The following is a 17,790-nucleotide window of genomic DNA, read 5'->3' on the forward strand; positions in this document are numbered from 1 at the left end:
GCCTTAAGTTGGCTTCGGGTTCTTTTAGGGGTCCCTTATGTTTGTATTTGACTGATAATTGCGTGGCAATTATAGTTGAATCATGCTTAACCCTGGCATTGGTGTTAAGTTGATTTGATTGGTAATTAACCACTGTGTGGTAATTATAGTTGAGTCATTCTTAACTCCATCTTTGGTGTACGACCTAACATATTGACATCCCAGATCGGGTAGCTAGTGCAAGATGCGTGGTACTCATGTAATGTAAAGATGACATTTGTACGTGAATTGCTGATGAAATTTTATTCTTATTGACTGGTACATCTGGAGAAAACTTATTGATAAAATCGCTTGAGGAGAGCTATATTCCAAGGTCAGGGAAACATATTACCGAGTTGAGTTTTAATCCAGTATGCTCCATTTCCAACGACTATGTCAACATTGTATGGGCCTTCCTATGTTGGGTCGAGCTTGGCTGGAGCTAGTGTCTTTTTGAGGACTAGGTTGCCAGCTTGGAAAGATCTTGGGATGACCTTCTTGTTGTAAGATCGTTGGATTGTTTGGTGGTACCGAGCTAGGGATATTGTAGTTGTTTCCCTTCTCTCTTGTAGGAGATCGACTTCTTTTGCCAAGATGTTGTCATTTTCTCCTGATTCGATGATGTCAGAATGTGTGGTTGTGATTGTGAGTTTTGATGGTATGACTGTTTCTGTTCTGAAGCAAAGTGTGAAAGGAGACTCATTGGTATTGGCTCTGGTTGTTGTTCTGTATGCCCATAAAATATTCTCGAGTTGTCCTGGCCATTAGCTTTTTTTTCTCTCCAACTTCTTTTGGAGATTTTCTTTGATTGATTTGTTGGTAGCCTCTGCCTGACCATTACTTTGAGCATATTTAGGTGTAGAAAATGCTTGAATGATGCACCATTTTTGTAGAAATGCCTTGACTTGTGAGCAGAAAATTGGGTTCCGTTGTCTATGACAAGGGTGTGGGGTAGACCAAATCTTGTAATGATATTGGTCCATATGAAGTTGATGACGTGGACTTCTTTGACTTGAGATAGTGGGATTGCTTCAACCCATTTGGTGAAATAATTTGTAGCTGCCAGGACATATCTGAGTCCTGTTTTCTTTTGTGGAATGAATGGTCCAATGATGTCTAGCCCCCACATATGAAAGGGCCATGGGCGGGCTATGTTGATAAATTCTCGTGCTGGACTTAGATGGTTGTGTCCAAATGTTTCACATTAGTGGCATCTGAGAATGTACTTCTTTGCTTCGATGTGCATGCCCGACCAATAATACCTTTGGGTGATTACTTTGTGAGCCAGAGATCGTGCTCCTGCATGGTTGCCACATTCGCCTTTGTGAATTTCGTCAAAGATGAGTTGGCCTTCGAGTGAAGTTATGCATCTTAGGTGGGGTCCTCCTACGGATTTACGGAACAATCGTCCGTTGATCACTATGTATCTGGGAGCTCAGAATTTTATGGCACGAGCGTTCTTTGCTTCTGTTGGGAGCTCGCCATGTAGGATAAATTTTAGAAATAGGCCTATCCAAGATTGAGTGATCTCTTCTTCGAATGAGGGATTAAAGTCTGTGAGGTTGTTGACACTTTCTTGCTGGTATGCGGGCCTTTCCAGGATGTCAATGTAGACTGTGCTTGGACATGTCTCTTGGGTCTTCGAGGCTGAGAAAGCCAAGCTGTCTGCATGTCTGTTATCCTCTTGAGGAATGTGTTCCAAGGAGAATGTTTTGAACGAGCTGATGATGTCATTGACGACCTGAGCGTATTTGGCCAGGTTTGCCCCGTTTGTTACGTACTCTTTGGTGATCTGCTTGACGATTAGCTGTGAGTCATTGTGAGCTTTGAGTTTTTGGACATGTAGCTGTTGTGCCATGCGGAGGCCTATGATTAATGCTTCATATTCCGCTTCGTTGTTGGATGTTGCGAAATCGATCTTGATTGACTTTCATAGCTGTGTTCCTTCAAGTGAAGTTAACACAGCCCCCAGTCCACTGCCGCTATTGTTGCATGCTCCATCTACGTAGAGGCGCCAATGTAGATGTATGTGTTTAGGGGACAACGACCTGATGATCAATCTGTTTGGTATGTAGAGGTTGCACTCTTCTTGGTAGTGCCCGAAATTCCCTTATACCATCCGGCTGGTCTGGTTTAAGGTATACTGTGAGCTTCAACCATATTCAAACGTCAACATTTTGACAACTGAATATAGCAGTTGCAAAAAAAAAAGTTTAACAACATAATGAACTATCATTTCCAATAACGGTCTATTATGTGTTTCAAATAGGAATTTCTCTGTTTCATACACATTCTCAATGCTAGCACTCATGATATTAAATCATCTAACCAAAGAGAGATTAACACATATGTCTTGCTTTACTCTAAAGAAAGTACACATCTTTATCAACAGCGGTACTTTGACATCCATACGACACCAATATGTTGTTAAATTGCTCATGCCATTTATAGGCGCTTGAATCAACTCATACAAAGATTTAACTAAATTGTATACCTTAAGATCATCACATGGTACTACTTGGTATTGTAGTTCCTCACAACTACTCAACTAGAGTCTTTAGAATTCTTAAGAAGAAATTCTAGTTACATGAACAAGGTTCCAAAATAGTATAAACCTTTTCTCTGAGTGAAACCCCTTGGCTATTATTATTAGCCTTGTATTTTGCAATACAACTATCACGTTTTAGTTTTCTCTTGAAGATCCAATTCAACCTATAGATCCCCCAATACGTAGATTAACTACCTCCTCTTAATGATTTGTGTAAACTAAGAGTCCAGTTTAGAGGAGTTGTATCCTTCAAAAAAGACACTTCTCATAGACAGACAACTTCTTTATAGGTTAATGAATCTTCCTCAAGAAACATATAAACGTCATCACCGTGAATGGTGGAAATACTCATTGATAGTCTTCCAAATTTCTTGTTCAGAAATTATGGGATTCTCTTATGTAGTTCATTATAAACATTCAACCACTCTATGCCAATTTCACAGAAAGCACAATCTCAAATAAAATTAGCATATAAGACAATCAATAATAGTGTGGTATCTACAAGATTGTTATCACTCATGACAACTGAAAACAAACATCACTATTATGAGTTTCACTAATGAACATCTACTAGATAGTTCTAGGTCTCAAAAATACTTCTTTTAGATTCATTCACAATAGCCTTGGCAAGACACCCCCCACATTTTGAAGCATTTGTGGATAGGCCCAAGACCTTTCCATACTTTATAGTTTAGTGTCTTTCAAGTTATCTTGTACGGTAAACTATGGTAAAACAGTATCATGCATATGGGTCACAACCCCCCACAGTTCAATGGTTACTCAAACTAATCAAACTTACATGCAAAACATATTATATCGATACAAACACTAAAATAAAAAACAACAATAATATGCACTCTATGACAAGAATATACTTTACTCAAGTCTATGATTATGGAACATATTAAACATAGTTATATTATGTTCATGCTATCTATATGAAAGGAAATCCATAAATGATTCTAATGAATTTTAAAGAATTGAAGAATTAGATGAAAAAGGTTTTACCCAAGATAATTTCATTATCATTCTTATTTTCATCATTCAACATTCCAACTTACATAGTGAGACAATCCACGCACTTGTACATCACCTTGGCTATTTATTCATAGTCATAGGATGATAATATCTAATAACCCAATCTACAAGTGTTACATCTCCTTGTCTAAAATAGTCACTGGAGGATATTGTTTAAGAAGACAATCCATAACCTTACATTTCCTTGACTAAATTAGGTTTTGAAGGATATTGATTGTTTCCCATATTATTTTCTCTCATAGACAACGATACTCATTACTTAATAATATATATGACATGATTAAGCTTCATGGCAATGTTAAAAAATGTATTCATGCCAAACATGGTTAATATCATATCATAGGTTCAGGAAAAGTAAATTTTAACTGTATCCCTCACAATAAAATATATATGATATTAAACAAATCTAGCCACTAAATATGCAAAACAACTGAGGACTCCACCTCCTCTTCTTACATGAGCTCAAGTAAGATAGAATACCTTATCAGTAAGACCTCAAGTACTACCACAACATCTAATGGCTCAACCCATTATTGTCTTCAACTAGAAAAAATTTACCAATAAACTATCATCAAGTTCAAAATAAATCCACGATGATTAATATCCAAAGCTAGTATGCTACAAAACCTTAACATATGCTTTATTAGATATAGGTTACAAGTTACTTCATCTAACATGTATTTTCATAACATTACAATTATAACCATCGTTTAACAACACATACACTCAATAGAGGTAAGCAATTATGCATTGAATACATTATAATTACTACCCAGGATTTGAGTGTGGTTGATATTAACTATCTTAAGGTCTTTCTTAGATCATCTGCATACATCTACATATGTACAAAGAAAATTAATATCAAACTACTTCTAGTCAAACCAATTAATAGCTTAGTGATAAACACGTATAATTTGTTGACTAAGTTATTAAAGAAGTTTAAGCTTAGGGATTTCCCTCCTAAGAATAAAAAATAGCATGAAACTCAAGGCAAGAATATCACCATATAATCAAACCAAAAGAATTGCAAAGAGTAAAAGAATACGATACCTAACCGATTAAAAAACCGGATTACCATATTTTCCTCCTTCCAGAAAAATAGTTCAAAAGAATTGTAACACTGAACCAGTTCAGGATGAATTGTGTATCAAGCCTTATACCACTGGAAAGCTCTTTGAATCAGCTATCCAACACAAGAAGCAGATTGAAACACCAAACTTTCAACAAAAAGTTATAGCAATTTCCGTAACGAGTGACGTAGCTATCAAAAAGACGAACTTTGACGTTTTTCTTGATATAAATCTCAGATTTGACTCCCACAAATGTAGGAGAAAGGTCTACAACCATATAGGGTTTGATAAACCACAAAAGATAAAAAAAAGATTCAATATTTAACTGGTTTCCCTAACAAAAATGAAATTATTAGAAAATTTCAAAAGTGATAACCTACTAACACAAACAATAACTAAAAGTAAAAGACTTATCTTTTGTTCAACTACGAAAATCTTTCCTTAAGATTGTTAGAATAGTTGTATGAAAACTGCAACTAGAGTAGAGCAGAAGAAACAGTAGACGAACAATGAACAACCGAGGCGCAGATTAGGCTGTCCTTAAGAAAAGATTTCGCCCTTTCCAATGGTGCAGAAAGGCAACAATGACATCTTCCTCACAGGATCAGATACAATGGTTTAGCAGGCTGGTTTGCACTCGAACAGGCTGTTCTCTAGAACGGTAGTATAACTCTCTCTGGCGGCAAACAGTAAGAAGAGAAGAAGAAGGCAAGCAACAGTAGCTTAGGTTTAGAAGTGCGAGATGTGCTTCTGTCTTGAATACCTCTTATGGACGCAAAGTCTTTTGTTTATATAGAGGCAAGTTCGTATGTTTCCAAAACAAATAAAGACTCATATTTGGAATAGACACTCTGTTTCCAAATCAGAGAATGACTCCTACTGGGAATAGTAATTTGAAATACTAGCATTGCCTACATTAATGACATACTGAGTTGATAACCCATTGTTCTTTCACTCTTTGTAATTCTTTTGGTTTGATTATATGATGATTTTCTTGCCTTGAGTTGCATGCTAGGTTTTGTGTTAGGAGGAAAATCCCTAAGGTTAAACTTCTTTGATAACCTAGTCAACAAATTATACGTGTTTATCACTAGGATATTAATTGGTTTGACTAGAAGTACTTTGATATTAATTTTCTTTGTACATATGTAGATGTATGTAGATTGTCTAAAAGAGACCTTAAGATAGTTAATATCAACCACACTCAAATCTTGGGTAGTAATTATAATGTATTCAATGCATAATTGCGTACCTCTATTGAGTATGTGTACGTGTTGTTAGACGATGGTTATAATTGTAATGTTGTGAAAATACATGTTAGATGAAGTAACTTGTAGCTTATATCTAATATAGCATATGTTAAGATTTTGTAGCATGCTAGTTATTTCGACCAAATATGATCAAAACACTAAGTGGTGACGAAAGAGAAGAAGAACGTAGAAAAGTAGTTAGAAAAATGATGGTGATCGGGAGAATGATGAGATTGTACCTTGTGGTTGCCTACGTACCCAAATTATCGATGGGATCAAGTCAAAATAGTTTGGTATTTATATAGGTAGAGTAGAGACTCCTTGTAGCTCAAGTATTCTTGTAGCTTAAGTATTTGTGATTGAATATAACTCTCAACTGATAATTATCTCTTTGATAAGAAATGAATCTAGACATAAATTAACGTACATTAGTGGCAAGCCATGTGGCTAAGGTTCAGCCTTAGACACATGAGTTAATGGGCTTGTACATTAATCCATGGTATTACAAATTGGGCTTTATCCCTGTCGATTAAACGAATAAAATAGAGACCCCTACTAATGGATGTTTGTCACGTAAGTGGGGGTCGAAACACCGCCCCCTCTTTGGCATGCGAACAAAGTTCACATGGCAAAGAAGAGAAGAAAAATCAAGGAAAAAATGGAATAAGAAAAGAGTGAGCAGAATGTATAACAAAGTGTTGTGTGAACGTAAATGATAGGAAAATGGACAGTCGGGAAAAATTCGTGAATTATCGGGAATGAAATAATGTCAAACTAACGTATACGGGACGCAATGTAGTTAAATAAAAGATGGCTGAAAATGCACAGAAAAAATAAAAGATGCACAGAAAAAATTGCAAAAGAAATTGATTGTCGAAAATTGTACCGAACGCATCACATAACAATATGAAAGTTGATTTTGATGACGCATGCCAGCGGAATAGCGATATTAGGATTAGACCGTTGAAATTAAATGTAGGGGCAGTTTAGTAATAATAGAAAGAAAAGGAATTTAACTACGAATTGGATTCACAGGTTTCAGATTAGTTAAGAATGTGGAGTAGATAAGAATTAAGATTAGAGATGAAGTTGTATTAGAAAAGAATCCCACTAGCAATGGAAAACCAGCTTGACAAAACCTTATATAAGTGCTGACGCAGCACCATAAGGCTGAGCGATTCCTTCCGGTAATTCGAAACCACAAATCCCAATTCAAGAAAAGACATCGACGCTCATCAAACAGACATGGTCAAGACTCCCTGAAGTCGCAGAAAGCTTGTCCTCTTCCGCAGTACTGCCGCTCTAGAACGCTATGTATCGTCTTCGCGTTGACTAGCAGGTACGTTCTCTCTCCATCAAACTCTGCTTATATGTAAACTTGTGTTGGTTTTCGGTTAGGCTCAGGGGACAAGGTTGGCCGGCAAAGCAACAGGACCTTTGGTGGCAGAGCACACTAGCGACTCGCGTTCGTTCTTGCCCCATATCTATCGATGTAGATGGTCTGTGCAACAAGTGGGAAGCCGGTACCACCAATCCCACAAGAGAAGTCTGCTTCGTTATGACAAGCCATTGGTATGTGCTCTCGCCATGAAGCTTCGTGTTAAGGCATTGTACGTGCTGTTGCCATGAATCTTCGTGTTAAGGCGTTGTACGTGCTGTTGCCATGAAGCTGTGTTTATAAGGTACTCACGTGATCCGGATTTCAGATTTTTGCACCATCAAATATCGCATGTCTCTGTTGAGTATCTTGTTTCTAATCTAGTGTTTGTTCTGTGATGGCGATACTGATGATGGCGCCAGTATTCAAAAACTGATATTATAAAACACGATATGGAGCAGCGTCAGCAAAGGAAGGGCACTGTACTTGTGTCACACTGATTTGGCCCAGTGCCCCCCATTTGGATAAAGTTAATCCGGTTTTTGAGCTATCTGACCCGATTTTTATTTTATTTTATTTTTTTTGCCGCAGGTAGAAACGACCTTATTATATGGGCGAAAGATAATCGAGAAGAAAAAGACTCGATGACGATCGTAGACTTGGTGAAGTAGAAAGAAGGTGACAGATACAACAAATACATGAAGCCGCGGCGATGGTCACTTAAGGAACTACATAAAATATTAGTACTCATGCGATTTGAGATGGACGAAGTGTATGAATTTGAAACGAAAGTCGAAGAAGATGAAGTAGTAATGGCTTACTTACAATTGAGTTGCAGGAGTGCAATTCCGTTGAGCAAAGAAATTGCGCAATTATTGGAGTGGTGGCAAATTGCACCGGGACAACTGCCAATTTCGTTCTGTTTAATCTTTACGATAGCACACCGTTTACAAAATGAATTTAACAGAAGGTTTGGGGCTCAAGAATTCTTCGCGTTGATACAACTGAAAGCCATACTGATGAAAGGGTATATAAAATTTGAAGTTGAATTCAAGAATCCAAACAGAAGATTTAGAGGGTTCCCGAAAATATATACCGAATGGGATAGATTTCTGTATCGCTTGCGAGGGAACTAGAATCTGACAGAGTTTAAAGTGCCGAACAAATTTCGAGATAAGACAAAACATTAGTATTGAAAATTGTACTACGAGTAAATTGTTGACTAATATGAGTTATTTTGTGTCTAACAGAAAACGCGAGTATATTACTAGAAATTGAATTGGACAAGGAAGTGGAGAATAACCTTTGTTTTTTCTTTAATGAATGTTCCGACGAAATATTGGTAGATCTGAGCTACTTTGATGATATTGTTGATTTCAGAAACTATGGGGGTATCGAACGACGGCCTGATAGGTCAAGGGAAACACATAGTGAAATGGAGAACCGAAGTAAGAGACTCAAAAATGCAATATTTAGCAGCGATAGAGATAGTGAAAAAAAAAAGATGGAACGGAATTAACAAAGCGAGAATTAGTGCTGAGCTTGCCAAGCACAAATAGCGAATTGTACAAAAGAAAATGTTTCACAAGAAACAGGGCGAACGAAGACCAAGAGAGACAAACGACGCGATAATGTATGATGCCCCGAGGGACGAGACTACAATGCACAAAACAGCCTATACGAAAAATAAGACGTTCTCAACACAAAGAAGAAAAGGTATGTACCGTAGAAAAACATAGATATGTAAAACGGCCGGTGAGATGTAATAAATTGTTCTGCTTTGGTATATGCAAGAAAAGAATAGCTGGGAAGAAAATGAAACAATGATACTTGCAAAAGATAGTGCGGTGAAGAACACAAAGTTGGTGAAAGAAAACAAACGGCAGAGCAAAATGCAGGAGCAAATAATCCCACGACCACTGACAAGTACTGTCAGGGGTAATACTACTCACGGAGGAAAACCACAGAATCAGTTAACAATAAGTTGACCGTTGAATTTTATTATTGTGTTTGGACGGTATAGAAATTTGTGTCCAACACTAATCCGATGAAATTGGTAGATGAAGCAGAGATGCTCAAGTATGGAAGACGAAGCGAAGGTATCACCAGGGACCACACAAAGTACCAAAGACACTGGCAGAAACTCAGAAAAAGAAAAAAACAACGAAAAGAATCTGTCCAAGCACAAAGAAAATCAAGAATCGTGGCCAAAAAGAAAGAACGATGAAACGAACGAGATATTGTGGGAGAACGTGGGGCAGACAAACCAAAAAATATAGGATAAAGACAATGTGCCGTGCCCAATGGAGGGGCTCGAAAAATATAAAAATGTGACCAAAACACGGAGAATATCGAAGAATATGACAGAGCAGTGTCAATGATTTTCGACAGTATGAACCAGGTATGTCAGTATTTTTTATCAGTTATTGTAAACTTGTGAAAAAATGGATGAAAAACTAGATATCTTCTTGCCGCAGGTTAAAACGGCGGTAGTACGGGCGAAAGAAATTCACGAAAAGGCCGCAAAGAAAAGTTTCATTCCGAATGAAGTCAATGCCCTAGAATAAATAAAGAAGGTGAATATACTCAACCGAAAACTGGAAGAAGCAAACAAAGCGTTAAGCGAAACCAACAGAAAGTTAGAAGACGAAAACAAAGACTTAATCGAGCGGACGGAAGAAGTATAGCGGAGATCGTACGAAGAATTCGGGAAGGCCTATGAGATAATGGAAGAACACAAACACTTAAAAGCAGAGGTGATATAATTGAAGTCACTCGTGGCGACCAAAGATCAGGAACTTAAACATGCACAAAAAGAAGTGAAGAAAATTAACAAGCGGATGATAGATGTAAACGAGCGACTCGACCAAGATCACATGCAAATGGCACATTGTGAATTGACCGTAAGACAATTGACAGAGAACCTAACAGAAACGGGAGATGAACTAGAACATGAAAAGATGAATTACAAAGATTTGTTCGAGTTGTATAAGCGAAGAACTGGTAAGGAACCATTAGATTTTCCCAAACCAATTATTAAGTGATTGTGTGAATGTAATACCAAAGAGCTAAAAATTTTGTAATGAAAATAAAAATAAAGTATGTGTTGGCAATTGAATATCGTTGTGATATCAGATAACATCTATGTGGAAAACTGATAGTGTTGTTGAGTTATGTAGATGAAACGAAATAGAATGAACCGCCCCCAATGCTAACTTTAACTTGGCAAAAGGAGACTAAGCGAGGGTAAAAACGTTCAAACTCAAAACTGACGAAACAAAACGGGGTAACTTCGTCAAATGTTGTCATAGCGAGAGTAACGGACTAAGCGAGCGTAAAAACGTTCAAACTTAGACTGACGAAATTAAACGTGGTAACTTCGTCAGATTTTGTCGTGACGATAGTAACGGACTAAGCGAGCGTAAAACCGTTCAAACTTAGACTGACGAAGATAAATGTGGTAATTACATTAAATTTTGTCATAGCGATAGTAATAAACTAAGCGAGCGTAAAAGCATTCAAACTTAGACTGACGAAATTAAACGTGATAATTTTATCAGATTTTGTCATAGTGATAGTAACGAACTAAGCGAGCATAAAAACGTTCAAACTTAGATTGACTAAATTAAACGTGCTAACTTCGTCAGATTTTGTCGTAAGGATAGTAACGGACTAAGTGAGCGTAAAAGCGTTCAAACTTAGACTGACAAAGCTAAACGTGGTAACTTTGTCAGATTTTGTCATAGCGATAATAAGATTTGCTATAACCAAAATAATACCATTGGAACTGAAGTGAAAGAACTACTTCTTTATTGATTACCGAGTCTTGAAAAATGCAAAGATAATAATAGAAAATAAATGACTGAACTGGAAACAAACTAAAGATTTTATTTATTTCTTTTTTTCCAGGATAACGGGAAAACAACAACTAAAATCTACTTATAGAACTTGCGTAGATGAAACGCATTCCACGAGTTATCGAGAACAGTCCCATCTAAATCTCAGAGAAAATAAGATCCTTTGGTGGCGGGGCGATCAATGATATATGGACCTGTCCAGTTTTCTCCAAATTTACCGAAATCTATCAACCTCGTCTTTCGACAGAGTACCCAGTCATCTTTCTCAAACACTTTAAGTCGAACTTTCTTATCATAATTTTCGTTTCATATCAGCTTGATAACGAATTAACTGTTGAAGACCAACATCTCTCGTCTCATCTATCAAGGCTTTGGCTTGAGCAAGTGCTTGATCATTCGACTCCAATTTCACGGCAAAAATTAGTGTGGTTGGAGTCATCAACTCTGTAGGCAAGACTGCTTCCGTACCGTAAGCAAGATTAAACGGAGAAAATCCCGTTAAATACTTAGGTGTGGCTCGATAAGCCCAGATAACTGTAGGAAGTTCCTTAACCCAATTTTCTTTGGCCTGTTGAAGTCGTCGCTTGAGCATTGCAAGAATGGATTTGTTAGTAGCTTCAGCTTGTCCATTAGCTTAAGGATGGTACGGTGCCAAGAAATTGTGATTAATCTTCAAGTCAGAAAAAAATTGTCAAATTTCTTCAGCATCAAATTGTTTGCCATTGTCGGAAGTCAATGATGTTGGAATATCGAAATGACAAACAATGTCACGCCATAAGAACTTTTTAACATCTGAAGCATGGATCTGGGCTAAGGGCACAACTTCAACCTACTTGGTAAAATAATCAGTTGCGACGAGTAAGAAATGAACACTGCCAGGAGCTTTCAGAAGAGGACCGACAATGTCAAGACCCCCACTTCACAAACGACCAAGGGCTCAAGATTGGATGAATGTTTCATCGCTAGAAGAGTTCCCATATTAGCATATTTCTGACAAGGAACACACTTATCAGACAAACGCTTAGCATCCTTTTGTATGTATGGCCACCAGTACCCTTGTGTCATTGCTCTATGAGCGAGACTTCGCCCCCGGGAGTGGTTACCACATAGGCCTGAATGAATTTCCGCGAGGATGAGTAAACCTTCAGCTCTGCTAAGACAACGAAGCATAGGGTTAAAACTTGTGCTTTTGCGATAAAGTTGCAAAAGATCGTCCGAAGTCGAGATGAGACAATATTTCCAAGCATCGCGTTTGACATGATCACTTACTTTATGATCGGGAGGCAAGATGTGATCATGTAAATATGTGATATAAGGAAGACGCCAATCATCCTTGTCACAAGGCGTAAGCGGAAAACTTAGCTCTATATCAGGAACTTCTGGAGCATTGTCAGCTTCATGATCATTGTCGGTATGGACCGAGACAATATCATTGATAGGATCATCTGATAGTATAAGTTGTGGATCAAGTATTTTCTCTGCAACGACAACTTGATTATCAAGATCACGCTTGCGCTTCCGAGTCAGCACAGGAGATATCAAATCGGCATGACGTGATTTGTCAGAAAATGTCTAGACGAAAAAATAACTCTGAGTGATGTACATATCGCGCAAATCCTCGATGGACAGATCGATATTTGGCTCATTTTGAAATTCAATGGTTATATGGCAAGGCTCATCTGACTTAACTGTCGCAGATAAATATGTGAGAGAATCAACATGTCGAACATCATGACGCGGATGTTGCATAATACTAATAGATTCAAAATTTTGAGCAATCCGATGAATTAAGTCCAAATAAATCGCCATTCTCTCGTCACGAGCGGCATATGATCCTCCAAACTGGCTAGCAACTAACTTAGAATCTGTGAATAATTGTAACTTAGTCGCCCCCAGGTGAAGAGCAGTGCGCAAGCCGCAAATGACAGCTTTGTATTCAGCCTCATTATTTGAAGCGTCAAAACCCAAACGCATTGACTTCTCAATTTTTTCTCCATTCGGCTGCAAGATTACACACCCAATACCAGAGCCAAAATTATTATGTGAACCATCAGTGTAAACAATCCAACAATCGGTAGATACATCTGATAAGTGTGGCAAGTCATCGCCCCCAAGAGGTAGTGGCGTGTTGTCAATGACTGTTTCTTCGTCCAATAATGCGCCAGACATAGGAATATCATCAATAGGAAAATCAGCCATTAGCAAAGCCAAAGCTTGTCCTTCCTCAGCTATGCAAGTTTAAAAAACAATGCTATAAACGCTAAGGTAACTTTCCTATTCTATGAGGTGACTTAATTTCTGGGCATTGCAAAAAAGCTTTCGCAGTGGATATTTAGTATAAACTTTGAAAACTCGACCCTGTCAATAAAGCTTAAGACATCGGGCAGCATGAACCAAGGCTAATGTAATTTTTTCCACTTGAGAATACCTTGTTTCAGTCATTAAGAGTCTTGCTAACAAAGAATATAGGACGACCATCGTCACCGTTGACAAATAAGATGGCGCTTATGGTATGATCAGTAGCGGCTAAATATAGACCTATAAGATGCCCCATTGCTGGACTGGCAAGAACTGGAGGTTGGACTAAGTATGCTTTCAAGTGACGAAATGCAAGTTCACAACCTTCCGTCCAAATTGATGCGTCTTTCAATGTTTGGAAAAAAGGACGACATAGATCATAATACCGAGAGCTAAAGCGATTTAGGGCAGCCAAGCGTCCTGTAAGTCGTTGAATCTCTTTCTTTGACGTCGGAGAAGGCATTTCAAGGATAGCCCAAATCTGATCCAGATTTGCTTCAAGTCCGCGTCTAGTCATCATGTATCATAAGAATTTACTAGACGATAAACCAAAAGAACACTTAGCCGGATTCAAACGCATGTTGACATTGGAGAGTCTGTCGAAAACATCTTGAAAATCAGTAAGATGATCAGGTGCTTCTATAGATTTGACAATCATGTCGTCGATGTATACTTTGATTGTCTTTCCAAGTAGATTAGAAAAAATGGTATTGACTAGCTTTTGATATGTGGCTCCAGCGTTTTTCAAACCGAAAGGCATTACTTGGTAACAGTAAATTTCTTGGTCTGTAATGAATGCAGTAAACTCTTGGTCCTCAATGAATAACGGAATCTGATGATAACCAGAATAAGTATCCAAAAATAACAAATGTTGAAAACCAGATGTGGCATCGACCATTTCAGATATACGAGGCAACGGATACAGATGAATCGGACATGCTTTTATTGAGATTCGTGAAATTAATACAAACGCGTAATTTGCCGTTCTTTTTAGGCACTGTGACTACATTTGACAGCCATGTTGGATAAGTCACAGGCCTTATAAAATTAATAGACAAGAGACGGTCGATTTCTTCTTTCACTTTCATCTTTCTATCGGGGGCCATCCTTCGGGCATTTGTTTAACCGGCTTTGCATTGGGATCAACGTCGAGTTTATGACAAGCCACAGAAGGATCTATACCAAGCATTTGCTTTATTCGCCAAGCAAAAACATGACTGTTCTTTTTCAATAACAAAATAAGCTTTTCTCTCTCCGCTTCTGGAAGTTCGGCTGAAATAAAAGTTGTCTTTTCAGGGAGTTGGCCAATTTGAACTTCTAAAAGTGGATCGATGGTTGGGGGTCCTTCAACATTTCTATTGGCAGAGTAAATTGAAGGTCTCGAATGTTGTAATTGCTATTTAACGGCGTTGGAACTAAGAATAGTTCGTCCAACAACTTCAGACTTTTTATAATCATCAAGAACAATGTCGTGGCAAATTAGAGATGCAAGTTGATCGCTGCGCACTTTACAGACTTTACTATTGAATAGGAACTTGATGGCTTGATGATATGTTGAGACGACAGCTTCCATATAATGAATCTAATCGCGACCAAGGATGACATTGTAATGGGATTTACAATCCATCAATAGAAAATCAATATTAACTTCCTTCTGCATAAGAGTGACTGGGAGAGAAACCTTTTCAACGCAATGAGTAGCGGTACCATCAAAACCAACAATAGGCACATTTTCAGGAGTGACCAAGTTATCAATAAAAAAAATACTGTGATAACACCTAGAAAACATGACGCTAGCTGAACTACCAGTGTCGATTATTATACATTGTACGTGCATACAGCTGATAACGCAGTTATCACGACAGCATCATAATGAGGAACATGCACTCCCATTAGATCTTGGTTAGTGAAACATAATGGTTCGTCTTCAATAGTCTCCGTGCGAAAACCTACCACAAAATTAATCCTATTAACTTCGTAAAAATTAGAAAGATATTTGACTTTAGAATGACGAGCATTTTTCCGCTGAGTATTGGACAATGAATCAATGACGGCATGTCCAACCTTAATGACATTGTGATCGGTTACAGTTAAAGCTTGAGTTGTCACTTTTTTCTGCACATATTGATCAAGTTTCCCATTCTCCACAAGCTTTTCAATTCTTCCCCGCAAAGACCGACAATTCTCAGTCTCATGACCATAATTATTATGAAATTTACACCATAAAGATTTATCGCGAGTTGTTTTAGTGTCGTCGCGCAGGGGAAACAACGGAGTGAGCAGATTTTTATCCTTGATTTTGTCATAAACTACCGCATATTTAGTATTAAACGGAGTTAATTCAAAATCAGTAAAAGGTTTTCCAGTCCCTGCTAGTGGAGTCTTCTTTCTTATACGAAGGCTTCTGAGTGGGTTGTTGTTTATCAAAAATCGGATTCTTCTGTTTGTTTCACTGATCGTTGAAATCCTTTTCTTTCTTATCGTTCTCACGAGAAGTACGAGCAGCTGTGTCGTCCGCAACATTGATAAATTGTTGAACTCGCTGGTATAACGCACGTCGGGAAGATAAAATGTCCTGAACAAGAGTGTTGTACATCCCGACTTTATCAAATAAGATAGCTTCTTTAAAAGCGTAGACCACCATTAGATCGGGCTGCTCAAAAATCTCAGCTACTGCTTGGCGAAAACGAGTGACAAAACTACAGAGAGTTTCATCACGTTGTTGGTTGATGTTGAAAAGAACTCGGACACCATTTGGACGTTTTAGATTATGATGAAAACGTTTCGAAAACTTCTCAGTTAAGTCCTTGAACCGACAAGTAGATCGCGGGGGTAATTCGCTAAACCATACCAATGCTTCCCCTTTTAATGTAGAAGGGAAAAGTTTGCATTTTAAAGCATCATCACCTCCCAATAAAACCAGTTTGTTCATGAAATTAATCACATGAAGCATAGGGCAGCCCTCGACATCATCATATTGATTAAACTCTGGTTGTTTGAAGTCTTTGTTATGAGTAGCCCGTTGGACGGCAAGAGAAAATTTGTCCAAAATACCATCTTCAACTGCCAGATTCTCTATTGTCGATTCAAAAGGATCACTATCCAGAAGAGCTTTTTTAATCATTTCTTTGACATATTGAAGAGTCATCAGATCCATATCTGCTGGCTCGTAATCATAGTCGCGATGACGCTTATGGGAACGAACAGAACGAGAAGAAAACGACGAAGATTAATCGTGACTGTATCGAGATGATTATGGACGGTATGGTGTGACTGCAGTACGATATCCTTCAGAATGATAAGAATCGTGTCGCTGAGGTCTTTCTCGAAATTGATTGTTTCAATCATGAGTGCGACCATTATTCTATTCTTCGCCCAAATTCCTCAAGACTGGCTGATAATCCGTAGGACCTAGGGGTGCAGTCAGACGGTTATTAGCATTACCTTGCCTACCAAGAACGTGATCGGGTCTCAGCGGAGGTCGGGGAATTCTGTTCCCATTACTTGGAACTCGTTGATGGCTGTTGCGAATATCGGGAATCTCATCCTCACCACTTAAACGATCCCACACACTGTCATGTCGTTGGTGTGTGTTACGTTGGGGTGTGACAGATACAACATCATTTGCGAGTGGAGTGGGTCGTTTCAGACGATGCTTGTTGTAGTTGTTCTGTTTTCAGACATTCTTAAACTTTTTAAGAAGTACTTTGTGAGACAGTTGACTGACTTTATCCGCATCAGATAATGGAGAATTGTTAGAGCCAATAATCTCGCACTGAATAATTTGGCGCATTGGTGAAACGACAGTATTAGGAGGTATGAGTTCGTTATTGCCAAGTGGACCTTGACCATCATGTTCGTGATGATCGTCAGTAATTACATCAGGACCTTGAGCCCTTCGAGTATGCGTCATAACTTTTGCAGAACGTGATCGAGGGTGTGGAATAAGAACTGCAGACGGCGCCAATTATGTTTCGACCAAATATGATCAAAACACTAAGTAGTGACGAAAGAGACGAAGAAGGTAGAAAAGTAGTTAGAAAAGTGATGGTGATTGGGAGAATGATGAGACTGTACCTTGCAGTTGCCTATGTATCCAAATTATCGATGGGATCAAGTCTCAAGAACGTAGTTCTGTATGAAAAATAGTTTGGTATTTATATAAGTAGAGTAGAGACTCCTTGTAGCTCAAGTATTCTTGTAGCTTAAGTAATTGTGATTGAATATAACTCTCAACTAATAGTTATCTCTTTGATAAGAAACGAATCTGGACATAAATTAACGTACATTAGTGGCAAGTCATGTGGCTAAGGTTCAGCTTTAGACACATGAG

This window comes from Coptis chinensis, chromosome 2 (assembly GCF_015680905.1).
Source record: "Coptis chinensis isolate HL-2020 chromosome 2, ASM1568090v1, whole genome shotgun sequence".
Classification (NCBI taxonomy): domain Eukaryota; kingdom Viridiplantae; phylum Streptophyta; class Magnoliopsida; order Ranunculales; family Ranunculaceae; genus Coptis; species Coptis chinensis.